At 40.1% G+C, this 11,933-nt stretch overlaps 1 long non-coding RNA gene across 1 annotated transcript; it reads left to right on the top strand.

The window, feature by feature from the left end:
* The first annotated feature begins 5,226 nt into the window (after positions 1-5,226).
* Positions 5,227-9,301, top strand: LOC130590987 (uncharacterized). Its single transcript, XR_008968871.1, has 2 exons — positions 5,227-5,345; positions 9,135-9,301. It is a non-coding gene; the product is annotated as an uncharacterized LOC130590987 (long non-coding RNA).
* Positions 9,302-11,933: the final 2,632 nt, after the last annotated feature.

The following is an 11,933-nucleotide window of genomic DNA, read 5'->3' as shown; positions in this document are numbered from 1 at the left end:
AGCTTCTTCGAGAATCTTCTTCGAGAATCTTCTTCTTAAGCTCTAAGTCATAGGTACACACCAACGACCCGTAAATTTCAGACCTCCCTCAAAATCAACTTCGAAATTTTCAGCTCGACCTTAAACCTTAGCTTCACGGATCTTCTCCAACCTAGGATCATTCTTCTTCTTCTCTCGCAATTCCTGGAACAAGACAGGCTCGACACTCATAGCACAAAGAGTTTCCACCGAACCCTGAGGTACAACCTTAATTTCAAGCTTCCAAAATTCATCACACAAGTCCCTCGGCGGGGTTCTAACCACATTAAGAGAATGCTTCGACTTATGACTAAGGGCATCCGCAACCACATTAGCTTTACCCTCATGGTAATCGAGTTGCAAATCGTAATCCTTGATCAATTCCAACCATCTTCTCTGCCTCAGATTCAAATCTCGCTGAATGAAGTATATACTTAAGGCTTTTATGGTCGGTAATCACTCCACATGAAACTCCATACAGATAGTGTCGCCATATTTCAAGGGCAAACACCACAGCAAGCAATTCTAGATCATGAGTAGGGTAATTCCTTTCATGCACCTTCAACTGTCTTGAGGCGTAAGCCACCACCTTTCCTTGTTGCATAAGGACACAACCCAACCCGAGCTTCGATGCATCACTATAAACTTCAAACCCAACCCCTTCGGTAGTAAGGTTAGAACAGGAGCAGTAGTGAGGCACTTCTTTAATTCTTGGAATGCCTTTTCGCACTCTTCAGACCACATAAACTTGCTCTCCTTTCTCATCAATTTAGTCAATGGCTGAGCTATCTTTGAGAAATCCTTAACAAACCTCCGGTAGTAACCAGCAAGACCTAGGAAACTTGAGATCTCGAAAAAATTCTTAGGACTTTCCCAATCCACCACAGCTCTAATCTTGGAAGGGTCTACCATAACACCATCCTTGCTGATGACGTGGCCTGGAAACGACACTTCCTTGAGCCAGAACTCACACTTGGAGAACTTCGCAAACCACTTTTGTTGCCTCAAATTACCCAAAATCAACCTCAGATGCTTCTCATGCTCTTCTTCATTCTTGGAGTACACCAGGATATCGTCAATGAAGACAACCACACACGTATCCAGGAACTCATGGAAAGAGCAGTTCATCTGGTCCATGAACACAGCAGGAGCATTTGTAAGACCAAAGGGCAGAACAATGAACTCATAATGCCCATATCTCGTACGGAAGGTGGTCTTAGGAATATCCTCCTTCTTCACCGAAATCTGGTGATATCCTGACCTCAAATCTATCTTTGAGAACACTCCAGCACCCTTTAGCTGGTCAAACAAATCCTCAATGCGGGGCAAGGGATACCTATTCTTGATAGTCACCTTGTTCAATTCACGATAGTCGATGCAAAGCCGCATACTCCCATTCTTCTTCCTGACAAACAAACCGGAGCACCCCACGGCGAAACACTCGGCCTAATGAATCCCTTATCAATCAGTTCTTGCAACTGAGTCTTCAACTCTTGCAACTCAGCAGGCGCCATCCTATACGGGGCCTTTGATAGAGGAGCAGTACCAGGAGTTAGGTCAATGCTAAACTCGACCTCTCTTTCAGAAGGGATACCTGGTAACTCATCAGGGAAGACGTCTGGATACTCACAAACAACGGGGATGTCCTCTAACTTTACCTCTTGAGTCAGATCTTTAACCATGCAGAGGAACACTTGCTCTCCTTTCTGACGAAGCTTTTGCATTTTGAGAGCAGACACGATCTTTACCCCTTTCTTCAACAGCGCTCCACTATAGGAGATACGCTTGCCACACGGACTACGAAGAGTCACCTTTTGATCGCGGCAATGAATCTGGGCACGATACTTAAACAACCAATCCATACCCAGGATAACATCAAACTCAATCATGGAGAATTCTTTTAGATCAGCCAGAAGATTGGTACCCAACATGAAAATAGGCACATCAAGATACTCGGCAAAACAAGGGTAGTTCTCACCGGAAGGCAAAGATATAAGAGTTCGAAGAGGAGAACTCGAAGACACACACGACACTGAAGCACCAGAATCAAACAACACGAAAGCAGGGACTGAATTAACAAGAAAGGTACCAGAGATGACGTCGGGATGAACATCGGCATCGGAATGAGTCATGCTGTAAACTCGATTCTTCGGCGGAGCAGAAAGACTAGGAGTAGCAGGAGGCTTAGTTGTAGCCCTTGGATTCTTAGGACACTGATAACTCTTGTGACCCGCTTCCCAACAGCAGAAGCAAACAATGGCTGATCCATCACAATCCTTCCCCGGATGCTTAGGCTTCTCACACCTCCGACACTTGGATGGATCAAAACTCGGCCTAGAACTGGAACCTTGATATCCACCACGGAAATTCGGCTCAAACCTCGACTTCTTAGCCGGACCAGGAACAAAAGATGGGACAGGCTTCCTCCCAGACGCAACCTTAGCAGCTTCTTCTTCCTTTACCGATGCATGGACACTCAGGGCAATCTCATAAGTAGCTTGGAAAGTAGTAATTCCCGAGCACAGCACAAGGGTCCTTACCCTAGGATCCATCTTCTTTATGTATCTCTTAACCCTATCAGCTTCGGTGGGAATGATAGTACCAGCAAACTTAGACAGCTCGGTAAAGCGGTCGGTGTACTTTTGGATATCCATATTCCCCTGAGTCAGAGATAGATACTCCTCTTGCTTCTGCCAACGTAACTCATCAGGGTAGAACCTCTCCTTCAGCTTGGCGGAGAACTGAGTCCACCCAAAACTAGCAGTAGCCATACATGCAGCCTTCACCGTACCCCACCAATCATCAGCCTCTCTCTTCAAATAGTACGTCCCAATAGGTACCATTTCAGCAACCGGGTAGTTTGTTCAATAGGGGAAAAAAAAGGAAGGGTTGCGGAGGAAGGACGCGCTTTTTCTAAAAGCACAGCCCTACATAACAAAAGGGCTGCGCTTTTCTTTGAAAAGCGCAGCCCTTCACTCTGCAGGGCTGCGCTTTTAGAGAAAGCGCAGCCTTCTTACATTCAGAAGGGTTGCGCTTTTTCTACAAGCGCATCCTTTCTTAGTGAACGGTTGCGCTTGTTAAAAAAGCGCAGCCCTTCTGACTAAGTAGGGCTGCGCTTGTAGGAAAAGCGCAACCCTTCTGTTATGTAGGGCTGCGCCTTTTTTTACAAGCGCAGCCCTACATAGTTTTTTTTTTATTGAATTAATGCGCGCATGTATAGTACAGTGAGCATTCTATTTCGAGTGAGCATTCTATTTCGAGTGAGCATTCTATTTCCCTCCCTTAGAGAATTACGAGCGAAAATATCACCACCACCACCACCACTACTGCTGCCCTAATTCGAGTGCACCACCACCACCACCACCACTACTACTGCCCTAATTCGAGTGCACCACAACCACCACCACTACTGCTGCCCTAATTCGAGTGCACCACCACCACCACCACTACTACTGCCCTAATTCGAGTGCACCACCACCACCACCACTACTGCTGCCAACACTTTGCTCCACCACCACCAATTAATTCGAGTGGTATTTGCGCACCACCACATTTGCGCACCACCACCTTGCACAGCACCCACCACATTGTGCCCACCACCTTGCGTACCATTACCCTTCTCTTCTCTTTTCTTCTCTTCTCTTCTCTTTTCTTCTCTTCTCCACCATTTGAGTGGTTTAGGGTGTAGTGGAGCTCCTCCACCACGCCACATTGCTGTCACCACGCCACCAAGTATGAATTAATCTTGTTTTTAAGTTACTTTTATTTTTCTTAATTGAATTAAATGATTTAATGTGCAATGTGGGTTTTGTCAATTGTAGGAAGAAGAGGCTAAGGAAGGCAAATAAAGTTCCAAGTACCTCTTTTCTCTTCATTGCTCGTCGTTGGTGTTAAGAGGTAACTAGTTTAATTTCGTTGTCTTTTTTGTTTGATTTAATTTGATAATGAGACAAAGTTATCATGTGCTTCAAATTGATTAAGTTATTATAATTTATTGATATGAGATTGTATGAAAACGCAATGTGATTTAGCTATATATGAAATCTATAAGTTGTTTGAATCATCATCATATGCCTAGATACCCGTTCAAGACTTACTCATTAGGAGTAAGTCTTGAATAGTCCTCGGTTTGGGATTGTTATTGGACGTTTGATCTCACTTAGGTGGTGAATGTGTGTCTTCTTTTCAATTTTGAGGAAATTCTTGGCTTATCGTTTCTCTACATTGTTCTCTGGGTACATATGTAGATAAGCAATCATCTACATTGTGTACTTTGAGAACTGTAGGGAAATGCTGCCGGATTTTCCTTATAATTGAAAACTTGGCATATATTCACTAGTGAGATTAGACGTCCAAGGATGGGTTAGGTTGGAGTGATAAGGACCTTCGGCTACATGCATACAATTGAACATGTCACTATCTTATCTCGATGTATACGTGTGTGATTTGAATATGTGAGTGTATGTACTTTAATAATGATTGATGCATTATAATGAATGTTGTGTTTAATTATTAGTGTAATAGCTCTATTTTTAAGAGCGTTTATTTAAAAGCTAATTATAATTATTAAGTTAATTATGTTTTAGATATTCATATTTTATTTGATTGAGAATGTGACATTTTAGTCGTTGTATTAGTAATATATCTATTAATTTAAATTTTACAAAATCATTCTTATTAGAACTATTTTGAATATAAGGGATTAAATTTTAGTTGGGTGCATATGTCCAAAACGAAAAACAAAGTTGGGACACATTTTTATTATTATATTTTATTCGATTATTTTAGTTGGAACTCGAACACTTCCTTTTGGTTTTGTCGGTTTGGTGATAAACCCAAACCCACCTCATTATCTCTCTCTCGTGTCATTCTCACAAAGGACGCAAACATGGTTCTGCTCTCTCATTCTCGAAGGAGCCCAAAAAAAAAACCCGATACCCCATGATTTTTCTCTCACCCCCGTCCTCGCGTTTCCTCTTGATTTTTCACCGGCGTCTCCAAGCTCGTCAGAGCTGTGCTAATCGTCGGACCCGCGACCATCGCATCTCTTCTTTTTTCTATTGACTCCTCTGTTCTCTTCGTCTTCGCTATTGTTGCTGATCTTAATTGTTGCTCGACGACGGACCGCCGGAATCATGTCGCTGGCGTCGCGATGCTGCTGTTCAGCCTCGTCGGCTCGCCGTCACCACTCGCCGAAGGCGCGAACTCCCCTCCCCTGTTCTTGCTCTCGCTCTCGCTGTTATTGGTTGTTGCTGCCGCCTTGCGCCTGATGCCGCCGTCGACGCCGACGCTGTGTATGGGTGTTCGTAATTTGTCGGGTACCAAAGGTACTAACCATTCTAATTTCTTTTGTGAATTGAATTTATATTCCATTAAAGTTATAAAATTGGGTTTTTATTATGAAAGTGTTCGATGGTTGATTATGTGAATATATATGTTGAATTGTTATTTGTTTAAATTGGAAAGAACTAATATTGTTGTTATATTGATATGTTGTTGCGGTGGTGGCAGTTGTATTGTTGTTGTTGCGTTATTGTTGTTGTGTTATCATCGTTGTTGCTGCGTTGTTGTTGTTATTGTTGTTGTGCTGTTAAGGTGGTGGTGGTGGTTATGGTTGATGTGTCGCTGCCTTGGGTTACTGTCAATCGGTAAAAACCTAAGTCCTCTTCGTCCTGTTTTTCTTATTTCAGAACTCAAATTCAGTGTTATGAGAATATAGTGGTTTGATAATTTTATGGGGTTGCTAAATGCAACTTTCATTTACCATGTACAACCCATCTAAATTCCAAAATTACCCTTATTCACTCACAACTCATTTCTCCCTCTTCCTCTCCTCTCTCATCACCCTCTTCCTCTTCGAAGATTTCTGGTTCACGAAATTTCACAAATTCGTCCACCATCATACCCCAAATTCGTTTCCAAGCTCTTCAATCTTTTCGAAAATGTTGGAAAATTGATAAATTACTAGATATTATACACATTTCGAGTTCAACATCAAGCGAATAAGTTTTTTGAATTTCGTCCAACTTTCTTTCAGAATTTTGAAGGGAATATTGGTATTTCGTGCAAGGTGCACGAAACAGATCCAATTGTTTCGTGCAGATTGCACGAAACAGAATCATCTGTTTCGTGTAGTCCACACGAAACAGAATCAATTGTTTCGTGTAATCTACACGAAACGGAATCATCTGTTTCGTGTAGTCTACACGAAACAGACATTTTGAAAAAAAAATTTACAACTTGAATCTGCGAAAAAAAATTCACAACCTGCATCATAATTACGAAAAAAAATTCACAACTTACATCAAATTGAAATTCGATTGGGTCAAAATTTTGGTCCATTGAATATCAAATTAAAATTTGTAGATCTTCGATGAAGTTTTTTATATCTAACAGTTAGACAGGAGGAGAGAATATTTTTAGAGAGAGAAAGGGGTTTTTAGAAAGAATATGATAATAAGGGTTTTTTGGGTTTTTTTTAAAGCTGCGTTAGTAAAGTGAGCCTGCGTTTAGCAACCATGCAATTTTAATAGTTCAGCTTTAATGTTGGTGAGAAGTTGCACAAGGAGTGATGATTTGTGATTGGAATCTAATTACTATGATGTGAAACTTTGTTGTGATTTTGGATTTCATATAGAACTCATTAGTGGGTGCATATCTCACCTAATGGAATTAGTTGCAGGAGTTAGTTGAGGGATTATTGTATGATGAGATGGTTTTGGTTACCAATGACATTTAATGTGATTTTTGTTCTATGATGCAATTAGTTTTATGAAAGGAAGGAATTAGCTAAATGTTAATATATCAAGATTATTAGAAGGAGTATATAGCTCATAAAGTCTATTAGTGAGGTTAATATGTAAATATATCTGAGTTAATGTGATGGGAGAACACCTCATAAATGGATTAATACAGTAGTTAAAACACCTATTTAGAGTTATAAAAAGAGAATTAGGATGCCCATTTCCTTTAGTAATGCTTACTAAGTAAATCTAGTAGTTCAGTAAACTACTTTTATTTGGTTAATGTTCTAAAGTATATTATTAGCTACTTTTTTGTTAAATAATTAAGAGTGGAGTTAGTTAAAGTCAATTTGTAAGAGACTCACTTGAATTGACTCCTAAATAAAAGATGCGAGTTGGTTAGAGCTAGAAATAGTTTTGATAAAGATTAACTAATCATCGCTAACAATGAGGATAATGGAGATAGTTTAATAAATTGTGGCCTAGACTACGAAGGTGGGTTTTTAGAAAGGGAGTTGGTTTGATAACTATAAATAGAGTACTATAAATGAATTAGCATGTGAACTTTTTGTAGATAAGTAAATACAAGGGTAATGATTACTTTAAAGGAGCTTTAATTATTTGATTCAATTGTTCTGTAATTAGGAAAGGAGTTGACTCATCAATGTAAGTGTGAGTATGGTTTCTAGATGGGTTTATTTTTTATCATGTTAATTAGAATTCAGCTAATGGTATGACTAGAACCATACTTAGTCACTGAAATCTACCTTTGATTGGTGAACCTCGAGTTATGGAGTTTGAGTTAACTCTCCTTAGTTAATTCTAAGAGAGAGACCTATGGTAATTGTTGTTGGTGCTTGATAACGGTTGTTATCATTGTTGAGTTAAATGTCGATTAGTAATCATGAAGTATAAAGGGGGTATAAACTATTTACATACAAGAGTATGAGTTAGTGCGTAAGTGGTTCAATAACTCTCCTTAGTTAATTCTAAGAGAGAGACATAGGTATGGTAAGTGTTGTCAAGTCTTGATAATGAATACTATTAACAAGATGAATATAGATTAATAAGTATGAAAAGAGAAGTAGTATGAATTATGTAAATGCAAAGGTAGGTGTTGTGTGGAATTGGCTTGATAACTCTCGTTAGTTAATTCTAAGTGAGAGAACTAGTGATATTGTTGTGGATGTTTCATCGACATGATTACTTACTACCAGTTGTGGCTCACAAGCTTAATAATTGGAATTTGAATTGAAAGCCATGTATGCATCAATTTGAAATATGTATTTATAAGAGTTATATGTCAAATGATTATGGTTATCTACAGGGGAGATTACTTGGTTTGGTTCGTATTAAAAGATCGTTTATTAAGAATTACTAAATCATTGGATGAGTTATATGAATGATCTGATTGAGTTATGAACGATACTCGAAAGGAAGCTAAAAGGGGAAAGTAGCCTCGTCTTAGTCGATGGATGAGGTGACATGAACAGTTCCCCATGGACTGTGAACCTTGGGGGCCCCACAGGGAAACCTGCCCATTGCTCTGTGGGGCGATAATCGGGCGTTATATCAGGTAATGTGAAACCTGTGGATGGCTGATGAAATCAGCGGAAAAATGTACTCCGGACTAGTCGCGGTTATTGGCCAAAAGTAAAGCGAATGGTTGGGTGACGACCCCACTGTCGGAGTGTAAGCTTTGTCTCCTCCGCGACATTCTCTTTCCCCCTGGTTAAAAAGGATGGTATCGCAGAGTAGGAAAGTTATATCGATATTGGTTTCCTGATAAGGAAGCAGATCATAGTAAGTTATTTTGATGTTGGATTCCCAATAAGGAATCGTATCTTGTTATGTGGATTCCCGATAAAGAATCATATCATAGAGTGTTGTCATGTTATTTGATTCATGATGAGGAAGTGGTTGTAAAGGTATAAGAAAATGATTAGAACGGTATTTAAGAATCTAAGTTGGATTTCTGATAAGAAATCAACTAAAGGAAATAAGGTATGTTATGTGTATCTCATATGGTAAACAACTTAGATTCGTATTACCTTGAAAGGTAACTAAATAAAGTTATGAAGTGTGTCTGTGTTGTGATTCCGTGGGAATTGCCTTCTTGTGTTTGCAATTGTATGAACGACTTGTACTATGAAATGAATTGAATGATGGTATTGCATGTATATGTGCGACAGGACTAATGTTATACCTTATTATAACTTGGGTGACTACTCTGAGCATGATGATTGTTGAGAGTCGTTTTCAAGTAAAAGCCACCAAAGCATGTGTTACTCTTATTTACGGGTTTAGTACTCAGCTTTGCTGATGTGTATGTTGTTTTGTCGTTTCTGTGGCCTGTCACTTGGTGGGTGGCAGTTTTCTTCAATGTTTCAGGTTGAAGTCGTGGGTTAATCTTTTTCGAGTTGAAGCTGATACGAGACGGTGTAGTATCATAGTTGTTACCAAAGTGAGGACGTTTAACTTGTAATAATTAGTTATCAAACTTTTGTTTTAATTGTTTATAGTTAAGAATCGTTAGTGCTCCTGATTCTCTTTTGATTGTTGCTCCGCGAAAGCGTTGAGGTTGTTGAGCTTTGGGATTTGGAATTATTTTATAAATTGAAATTGTAACAGGTTCATATTATTTCTCGCTTTAGCGTTGTCCTATTTTCAAAGGAAACTCTACCGGATTTTCTGTAGAAATTTATGGGATTAGAGTATGAGAATCAAAGCGTAGTTGCAATAGTTACTTAATTTGAATAGAGCTGGGAATTGAGTTCCATACTCTCCGATGTAGTTCGGTGAGTGTGATGGTAATAGTTCGTATTATCTCGACCAGAGTCTCTTCCGCTGTGCTTAATCCTTTGTAAGCTGGTCGGAAGAATTCGGGCTGTTACAATTAGAGGTGGTCTTCTTGAATGAGATGGATCGTACTTGGATGTATGATAGTCGTGAATCGATTGAGTTTGTGAATGGGGTCTCGGAATTCTGTACAAGTGCATTAGAATATCAAACATCCTCTGGAGCAGTCGATTTTTATTGTCCTTGTTTCGATTGTAGAAATGTGAGCAAGGTTAATAGCATATATGTGGTTAGGGAGCATGTCTTTCGCCGTGGGTTTAGGCCTCAATACCACGTTTGGGTTTGGCATGGTGAGCAAGGGAGGTATATGGGAAGCTCTGGAGTAAAGAATGATGTATGTGAAGAAAAGAAGGATGATGATGAGTTAGGGGATGAGAATTTGTATGATGAATTTGGAGATGACGATAGGGATCGGGTAGACAAGATGATACACGAGGTTGAAGATCAGTCGTGTAGACGACCTCGTATTTTTGAGTCTATGTCTCATGCTGCTGAAAAGTCGTTGCATCCAGGTTGTACAAAGTACACCAAACTTTCCGTGGTGGTAACACTGTTCAACATTAAGTCGAACGCTTGTTGGACGGACTCTAGTTTCACATCGTTGTTGGAAGTTTTAGCTGAGATGCTCCCTGATGGAAATGAACTGCCAAAGTCGTACTATTATGCGAAGAAGCTGATGTGTCCTTTCGGTTTAGAGTACGAGCGGATACATGCTTGCCTAACGATTGTGTGCTTTATCGTAATGAGTATGAGCATTTACATGAGTGTCCACGTTGTGGATTGTCGAGGTACAAGCGTGAAGGAGCTGGAGGTAGTGAAGGACCACCAGCTAAGGTGTTGTGGTATCTACCCATAATACCTAGATTTAAGCGCGTGTTCTCAATTAAAGGAGATGCGAAGAATTTGAGGTGGCATGCAGATCGTAGGAAGAAAGACGGTCTGCTCAAGCATCCGACTGATTCGCCTGAGTGGAAAACTATCAATAGGGTGCATAAGTCATTTGGTAATGAGGATAAGAATCTGAGGCTTGGATTATGTACAGATGGCATGAACCCTTTTGGCAATCTCAGCTCGCAGCATAGTACATGGCCAGTAGTTTTAGTGGTTTACAACTTGCCTCCTTGGTTGTGCATGAAACGCAAGTACATGATGCTGTCGCTTCTTATATCGGGGCCCAAACAACCTGGAAATGACATAGATGTATACCTCCAGCCGCTTGTTCAAGATTTACAGAAGATGTGGAACGAAGGAGTGTTAGTATTTGATGTGTATGCTAATGAGATGTTCACTCTATGTGTCATGCTTTTTTGTACTATGAACGATTACCAGCTTATGGGAACTTATCTGGGTATAAGACTAAAAGAAAACAACCTTGTCCGATTTGTTTAGATGACATGAAATCTACACACCTTAAGGGTTGCAAACATGTGTATATGCGCACACGAAGGCTCCTCAGTTGCGACCATCCCTATCGGTTTAAGAAGAAGGCATTCGATGGGACAGTTGAAGAAGAAGTTGCTCATAGACCATTAACTGGTACTGAAGTTTATAATCAAGTGAAGGGCATTGAAACAGTCTTTGGTAAACCTGCTAGTGAGGCTGATCGACCTACAGGATTATGGAAAAAACAGTCCATTTTTTGGAAACTCCCATATTGGAAAGATCTAAAGGTCAGACATTGTTTGGATGTCATGCACATAGAGAATAATGTTTGTGAAGCTATTCTCGCGACACTTATGAATATTCCGGGCAAGACAAAAGATGTTATGGCGTCACGACTTTACTTGGAAAAAGAGGGGCTTCAACCAAAGTTGTGGGCTCAGAAAAGGGAAGGAAGGAAGAAGAAAATAGGGGAGGAAAGGATTAATGATGAAACTCAGAAAAGTAAAAAGGTGGAGGATTCGGAGAAGAATTATTTGCCACCAGCTTGCTACACGATGTCGTGTGCAGAGAAACGGATTTTTTGCGAGTCATTGTATGGCATTAAGGTCCCTACTGGCTACTCATCGAATATGAAGCGCTTTGTTACCTTAAATGGTGAGTTGAAGTTATCGAGTATGAAATCACACGATTGTCATGTCATGATGCAAGTATTCTTACCGATTGCAATTCCTGGATACTTCCATAGCATGTGAGGCACACCATTACAGAATTGTGTTCATTTTTTCATACAATATGCAGCAAAGTCCTAGACCCGTCGATCCTCGATTTCTTGCAGGCCAGAGTAGTTGAAACTCTATGCAAATTTGAGATGTATTCCCCCCCCCCCCGCATTCTTTGACATTATGGTCCATATCATTGTCCATCTAGTTC

Source organism: Beta vulgaris, chromosome 4, assembly GCF_026745355.1.
Source record: "Beta vulgaris subsp. vulgaris cultivar EL10 chromosome 4, EL10.2, whole genome shotgun sequence".
NCBI classification, from domain to species: domain Eukaryota; kingdom Viridiplantae; phylum Streptophyta; class Magnoliopsida; order Caryophyllales; family Amaranthaceae; genus Beta; species Beta vulgaris.
This window is presented reverse-complemented; position numbering and strand designations above follow the sequence as displayed.